The 8449-nt window shown below is 47.9% G+C and overlaps 1 pseudogene; it reads left to right on the forward strand.

The window, feature by feature from the left end:
* Nucleotides 1–1264: 1264 nt before the first annotated feature.
* Nucleotides 1265–7966, forward strand: LOC112605552 (annotated as a pseudogene).
* Nucleotides 7967–8449: the final 483 nt, after the last annotated feature.

Below are 8449 nucleotides of genomic sequence, written 5' to 3' on the forward strand. Positions count from 1 at the left end.
AAAGCTGAAGAATATTCCATATATACATATATAGATGTATGTATATATTTCACATTTTGAAAAAGTCAAATACATAGAAACATAGAATAGAACAGTGGTTATCAGGGTCTGGAGGAAGAAGGAAAGAGGGAGGAAGAGGCCAAGGGCTTGCAGTTGTGTAGGAGAGGGAGCCTAGCAGTCCAGTGCACAGTGCAAGGACTACAGGTGACAGGTGCTGTGTGCTGCAGGTGTGCTGACAGAAGACTCCAGGTGCTCTTACCACACACACATACACACACATACTCACATCATACACACATACTCACCCTCATACACACACATACAAACACCATACACACATACACTCAAATACACACATACAAACACACACTCAGTCCCACACACATATAATTAAAAACACACCTTACACTCATACACGCATAATCATACAAACACACACTCATACACATGCATACACACTCATACACACACTTATCCAACACACTCATGCACACACACTCATACACACACATACAAAAGGGAACCATGGAAGGTGTTGGAGATACTAATTTTTTGATGGTAGCCATCATTTCAGTTGTGTATGTGTTTATCACAACACCATGTTTGTCCACCATGAATATATACAATAAAAATAAATGTAAAAAAAGATGTGTCTTGGGAGAGTTCTTCATAATAACACCTGAGAGGCGTCACCTTTCTTGACTTTTTCTGACCACGAAATGCACCTGCCAAGGATGGCAGAAGTAGGCACCTGACCTCCTGGGCCCTCACGTGCCCAGTTATCTTTGGCCCTCTGGACTGGAGCAGTTTGTAGACCCTGGAAGCAGGGCCCCAGCACTGACTGCTTGGCCTCAGGCCTCTGCCCCATCAGTGGTCTGGTGGTGGCCACAAGGGTGCAGGAGCTCAGCCATCCCTGCCTCCTGGAGTGGACAAGGTTGGCGGCTGGGCAGCCTGCTCCTGCCCCACCCTCGCCTCATGGAACCTGGTAGCGTCACTGGCTCGGCCTTGCTGGGCATGCACAGGCACAGCACCCACTCTGTCCCGGGGGGCTTGCCCTGCTTTTGGCCAAGTTCTGAGTCTGGCCACTGCCATAGAAGACTCGGTCCCTTGCATGATCATCCTGGCTGCTGCTGGGTGCCCACAGCGCCCCTGGTGCCCCTCCGTTTACAGGGCTTGGGTTAGCACCAGGCCAGGACCCTCTGGGACTGGGACGTGTGCCCTGTCTGGGGTCCCTGTCCCACAGGTTGAGACAGAGGCTACTGGCATGCTGCTGGCTGGCCATGGCTGCAGGAACGTGACACTCACCCTTCCTTCTGGCAGCCTCCAAGTGACCAGTTTTCCCGTGGATATTAATTTCCTGAGGCCAGGAGCCATCTGGGGCTGCAGGGCAGCCTGCCAGGTGCCATCCTGGCCCCTTCCACACCATACTGGCCACGGCCTGTCATGGGGTTGGATGCAGGCGATCCCGTGCAGGAGGTGTCTCTGGACCTGCCTCTTCTCTTGCTCATCACAAGGCCAGGCCAAACCTGGTGTCAGGGCCCTGGTGGGGTTGCAGGGCCAGGCCTGTCCCATGGGCCTGGGGTGTCCAGGGCACACATAGAGGAAACAGGGGCCCTGCATCCCGGCTCCCCAATGTTCTGTGGAAATCATGGGCCCTCAACATCCAGGTCCGTGGGAGGCATCCACAGGGACTTCCAATGAAGGAACCACTGGACAACTCCTGGTCTCTCCTGAGTTGGGGACAGGCCAGCCACACCCTGAGCCCCTGGGGACCCCCAGAGAGCGGCCCAATGCCTCGGGCTCTGAGGAGGCTCTCTCATTGTAGAGCACAGGGAATGTTGTGGCCCACTCCTCTCAATTTTGCTGTGAACCTAAAACGGCTCTAAAAAAAAAGTCCATTAAAGGAACCAGCATGAGCTGATAAGGAGGGGATCATTCACCCTTCATTTGGACACTGTGTGGCTACGAATCCACCCTCAGACCACAGAGTGGGTTTTGGCAGCAACACCACACTCTAGCCTCATCCTGAGCTCGAATTTAACTCAAATAAACAACATCTTTTTCTGTTGTTCTTAGCCACTGTTAAACCAGGTCATTTGATTAGTTCTGTGTTTTTACAATTGGCTTTTAAACAAAAGAGCTGGGTTTGATGTATATTTCCTTGTCAAATATTTTTTCCTCAATTCTGTAAAAAAACAGACAAACAAACAAATGAATTTTCATGAGGACTGGAATATAAGAACTTGGTGCTTTAGAGTAAAGGGATTATGGGCAAGTTTCCCTTACTTTCAAAATTATTTTGTTTATGGCTGTCACGATGTTATTGTGCAAGAAATAAAAACTGGTAGAATGAAAAAATTTTTTAAAAACCCCATAACTACAATCAGAGCACCCTGGGGTGTCAGCATCTTTTATTATGAGCAGCCCTGGCTGGGGATCACACCCACACCTGACTATGGAGGATGCAAAGCTGTAATGGCAATTAAAACGCACAGCCTTGCAATCAGGTGCTAATTATAAAGTAGGGACACGACTGGCGAGGAGCAGGCATTTGCTGAAACTCTTGGGATGAAATCATCTGGGTGGACACAGGTGAGCCAAAAACTTGGAATCCCCAAATTTCCCTGAACTCTAAGCAGCCTGTCCTGGCTTGCCCTAGTCACCCCCTCACACCCACCCACCCCCAGCTAAGGTGGTCCCATCTCCATTAGAAAGACCCCTTTCAGTGACTTCATCTGAAGCAGCAGCCACTCAAGGCCCCACCATCATCCCCAGGCCCACAAGAGAGGTGGCTCCCAGAACAGCACAAACAGAAACAGGTGAGCTTGTCCGAGAGGAGACAGCCTACACGCCAGCACAGGCACAGGATGCTGCCCATCTCATTGTCCAGAGTGTGGGAAATTGAAACGGGGAAGGATAAGAAATGAGAGAAAGTCGGCCGGGCGCGGTGGCTCAAGCCTGTAATCCCAGCACTTTGGGAGGCCGAGACGGGCGGATCACGAGGTCAGGAGATCGAGACCATCCTGGCTAACACGGTGAAACCCCGTCTCTACAAAAAAAAAATACAAAAAACTAGCCGGGCGATGTGGCGGGCGCCTGTAGTCCCAGCTACTCGGGAGGCTGAGGCAGGAGAATGGCGTGAACCCGGGAGGCGGAGCTTGCAGTGAGCTGAGATCCGGCCACTGCACTCCAGCCTGGGCGACAGAGCGAGACTCCGTCTCAAAAAAAAAAAAAAAAAAAAAAAAAGAAATGAGAGAAAGTCAAGCGAAGTGTATCTATTCAAGGGCACTCACCAGGGTTAGGGTTTTAGCCCAACACAGGCTTTGTGTAAAGTGTTATTGCTGGGGCGTTAGTCATTTTGGGGCTGGTTCAGTGGGATACCTTTATGAATTCAGAGTCCTTTCCCGCTATATTCCAATAATTTCTTATCCTTTAGAGGATGAATGACTTCCAGGAATACTCCTACTGTGACAATTTGCCCCAGTATGGTGACACAAAGATGAATGACCAGAGATTGTAGATTGTGTCATGACACCAGGCATCCTCCAGTGGCTGCCTGTGGGCAGCGGAGGAGAAACAAGGTTTGAAAGGTACAGAGGCAGAGCTAGTTTTCAGAAATGTCTTCCAAATATTATAGCTCATATAGGAAAGCAATCTGATGACATCTCCCCAAATTTGATAATCCTAAAAATTACCATAGTTATTAATAGTGGGCTATGAAATTAAAAACAACCTTTCTAAACTATTGATAACACAAATGTTTAAGAGAGCAGTGCTAGAAGAAATAATGAATTCTCCCCACCATGCCCCCAACCATTAGCAGTTGTAGGAACCTCTAGCTGATGCCAAGAAGGAAGAGCTTGGCTGCCCTAAAGCTTCTCTTGGCACAACCCATGGGAATGGCAGGAGGCAAGAAAGGGGCTGCAGACACACCCTGGGGGAGAAGCAGGGGGCGCTCCACCAAGGCATGGGGAACACACAAGGCCCTGGGGAGTCCCACGTAGACTCAGGTGGGAAATGCAACCCTCTGCCTACAACGGAGGTTCGGGTCATTGTTATGGGGCCAGTGAAGAGCTCGTGCCTTGGCAAGCAGAACACCATGATGGCCTTGGGTAATAGAGAGGTCATGAGATGCCCGAATACACAAATTACATGGGAGCAACCAAAATGTTAGCACTCTAGAGACTGGGGTTATGGGTAATTTGTTGTCTTCTATAATTGTCTATCATTTTTAACATTAAAACACTAAAATTTAAAGATGATATGGGGATAACATCCAGAACATGAATATATCCATGTACGAATATACCACATTTTGTTTACCCACTCATCAGTTCATGGACATTTAAATGGTTCCACTTGTTGGCAAATGAGAATAAGGCTGCTATGAATATCATCATACAAGTTTTTATGTGATATATGTTTTCAGTTCCCTTCAGTAGTTACCTAAGAGTGGAACTGCTGAGTCATATGGTATCTCTACATGGAACATTTGAGGAACTATTTTTCAAAATAGTGGCATAATTTTTCATTTTCATCCATTGCACAAGGGCTCCCATTTCTCCACATTCTCATCAGTGCTTCTTATTGTTTTTTTGATAATAGCCATCCCAGAGGATGTGAACTGCTATTTTATTGCGGTTTTGATTTGCATTTCCCCAATTTTCCCTGATGTCTAACAATGTTGAGCTCCTTTTCATGTGCTTATTAACCATTTGTATATCTTCTTTGGAAAATGCCTATTTAAATCCTCTGCTGAGTCTTTAATTGGATTGTGTGTGTGAACAGCAAGAACTCTATATGTATAGATGCAAGTTCTTATCAAATATATGATCTCAAAGTAGTTTCTTCCACTCTGTTTGTGTCTCTTCATTTTCTTCATAGTGCTGTTAGAAGCACAAAAACTATTCGTTTTGATGTAGTTAGTTAATCTAGTTTTTCCTTGTGGTTTTGGTGTCATTATCTAAGAACCATTTCATACTCCAAGGTCATGAAAACTTAACCTGTTTTGCTTCTAGTAATCCTATAGTTTTGGCTTTTACTATTAGGTCATTTATCTATTTTTTTCTATTTTTTTTTGTTTGTTTGGAATATGATATGAGGTCAAGATTCAAATTCATTCTTTTGCATGTGGACATCCAGTTGTCTCAGCAGCATTGTTTGTTGAAAAAATTCCTTCTTTCCCATGGAATTGTATGGTACCTGTGAAAATCCATTGACCACAATTGTGAGTCTTTATTTCAAGGGCCTCAAACCTACTCCATTGATCCATCTTTCTATCCTTATGCAAGAACCATGCTGTCCTGATTACTGTAGCTTTGCAGCCCATTTAGAAATTGGAAAACACGAGTCCTCAAATTTTGCTTTTGTTTTTCAAGATCGTTTTAGCTATTCAGGGTCCCTTGAATGTCCACATGAATTTTAGGATCAACTTGTCAATTTGTGAAAAAATAAATCTGAGATGTTGATCGGAATTGCATTAAATTGGTAGAACAATTGTTTTTCGGAGAGTTTCAATCTTCACAATATTAGGTCTTCCAATACATGAGCATGGGATTTTCCCCCCGTTACTTTGGTCCTCTTTAACTTCTTCCAATGGTGTTTTGTAGTGTTAAGTGTCCAAGTCTTGTACTTTTTTGGTTGCATTTGTTGCTAGGAATTTTATTGTTTCCTTACATCCTTTTTGCATTGCTTTTTGCTGTTGTATAGAAACACAGCTGACTATTGTGTGTAGTCTTTGTGTCCTGCACTCTGCTGAGCTCAGTTATTGGCCCTAATAGTTGTGTGTGTGTCCCTCAGCATCTTCTGTATACAAAATGAGGTTTTCTATGAATAGAGATAGTTTTGCTTCCTTTGTTCTTACCTGGATGGCTTTTATTTTCTTTTCCTGTCATATTACTCTGGCTATAGCTTCAGTGAAATGTTGCATAGAAGTGGTGGGTGTGGACATTCTTTTCTTGTTCCTGATCTTAGGGGAAAACATCCAGGTTTCCACAATTAATCACGGTGTTCACTGTGGGTACATGCCATTTTTCAGGCTGAGAAAAGTCTCTTATGTTCCTCCCTGTGCCAAACCAAAGCTGGGAAGCCTGTGGACACTTGGATTCCCTCCTCACTCTGAGCCCAGAGATGGAGGGTGCACCTCAGCCTGTGTTCAACCACACCGTCTTGGATCCCTGAAGTAGCTCAGTTTCCAGTGTTGTCCTACAGAGCATCTCAGGGACACAGCTGATTCTAGTCTCGCTTCCCCCTCTCCTGGCTTGACCCACAAACTGGGAACTGGTTGGACACAGAGACCACCCGTTATACCCCTTCCTAGGCACTGAGGGCAAAGATCTCCTTCTCTCCCAAACATATCCTCCCACGGGGAAGAAGCAGGAGTCCACAATTCCAACCAAGATAGACTGAATCCCACGGAGACGCAGCTGGGGCTCCCTGTGTACTAATGAGAGATCCCCACTCACTCACTCATTCATTCACTCATTCTTCATTCATTCATACACACTGCTAGTGACTCCTTCATCAATCAGTTCAACAACTGTTTCTGGAATGTGAGCTGGGCCTGGCACACAGTTACAGCAGTGTGAGCAATAAGCTATCAGGGAGGGAGGGGAAGCACATGTGGCCAGTTTGCCAATGAGAGAGAGACTGGAAGAAAAGTCAGTGAGACCAAGGCTGAGGGTTGTAGAATTTATTTAGTGCTGCACCCAGATCCATTTTGGATTTCCACAGATACATGTGATCACTTGGGTTGCAGGACATCCATCTGCAAATGCCACAGAGCTCCTGGCAGGCACAGGAAAGAAGGGTTGGCTGTCTCCCATGGAATTATCAAGAAGGGGAATTCCAGGCTCTTGTTTGGCATGAGGGCCGCCCCCAGTGCTGTCTGGCTCAGACATATGGGGGCATGTAGGAAGGAGGAGCAAAAGTGCCTGGGTCTTGGGGTATCCTTACAGGGAATGGGCAGGGAGTGGTTCATTCCATTTCCTCAAGGGCTGGAAAAAGGCCCTGAGCCAAGGGAGTCATTTTTCAGATCCGGAAGGGGATGTGCTTCAGGGGTAGTCCCTTGTTGGAAAGCACAGATCTTCAGGAGCTACCTGAGGTTTCCCACTAGAGCCTCAGATCTTGCACTGGCAGCACACAGGGACACAGCAGCTGGACTGGGAGCAGCAGGGCTTGCAGCAACTGGACTGGCAGCAGGATGACCCACAGCCTGAGGAGCAGCAGCAGGGCTTACAGCAGCTGGACTGGGAACAGCAGGGCTTGCAGCAGCTGGACTGGCAGCAGGATGACCCACAGCCTGAGGAGGAGCAGCAGGGCTTACAGCAGCTGGACTGGCAGCAGGATGACCCACAGCCTGAGGAGCAGCAGCAGGGCTTACAGCAGCTGGACTGGGAGCAGCAGGGCTTACAGCAGCTGGACTGGGAACAGCAGGGCTTGCAGCAGCTGGACTGGCAGCAGGATGACCCACAGCCTGAGGAGGAGCAGCAGGGCTTACAGCAGCTGGACTGGCAGCAGGATGACCCACAGCCCGAAGAGCAACAGCAGGGCTTGCAGCAACTGCATTGGGAGCAGCCACAAGAGCCACAGCCTCCCTTGGAGCCTCCACAGGAACCACAGCCCCCTTTGGAGCCCCCACAAGAGCCACAGCCCCCCTTGGAGCCCCCACAGGAGCCACAGCTGGAGCAGGAACAGGCTGGCACACAGCAGTATATAGGCTTGCAGCAGCAGATGGGCACACAGCAGCCGGAACCACAGCCCCCACAGCCAGAGCCACAGCCCCCACAGCTGGAACCACAGCCCCCACAGCTGGAGCCACAGCCTCCAGAGCAACCACAACAGCCCATGGTTCTGGTGGATTGAGAGTGGAGCAGGTAGAGGAGCAGGTGAGAGGGAGGTGCAGGTGTGGAGCCCCCTGAGCCTGGGCCATTTATATACCTGCCTGAGGGTCCTGCTACACACATGATCACTTCCTTGTGTCTATTTGTGTTCTTTCTTTCCCCAGGGAAATTATGTTTCCTTTAAAATAACTCATATGTTGCTTTGCCCATGTGACTCACTTCCTACTTCTACATTGTTTTCCTCTCCAAACCTTCAAGGCCAAACTCTGCTCCATTCTGGGTACGCCTTGCGATGAGTGTGCTTCACATATTCCTTCCCTGTTCAAATCTTCATGTCTTTCTTTGGGGGCTTCAATGGACTGACCCATGTTTCTGAGCCAGAGTCTGAGAAATTCAGATACTGGTGTGGATGAGTGGGTGATGGTGTTGGGCTTCAGCCTCACTGCTCTCTGAATTTGCAGCTTCAGTGGGCGTGGGGGGCTCTGTGCAGGTGGGTTTCTCTCTCTTCACCCTCCTCCTGCTCTTTGCCTTTTTAGGTCGGAGTTGCCTGCAAAAGAAATTGCTCCAAATTGCTTCATAACACTTGCCTCAGTCTTGCAGTGATGCCA

Source organism: Theropithecus gelada, chromosome 14 (assembly GCF_003255815.1).
Source record: "Theropithecus gelada isolate Dixy chromosome 14, Tgel_1.0, whole genome shotgun sequence".
Lineage (NCBI taxonomy): Eukaryota > Metazoa > Chordata > Mammalia > Primates > Cercopithecidae > Theropithecus > Theropithecus gelada.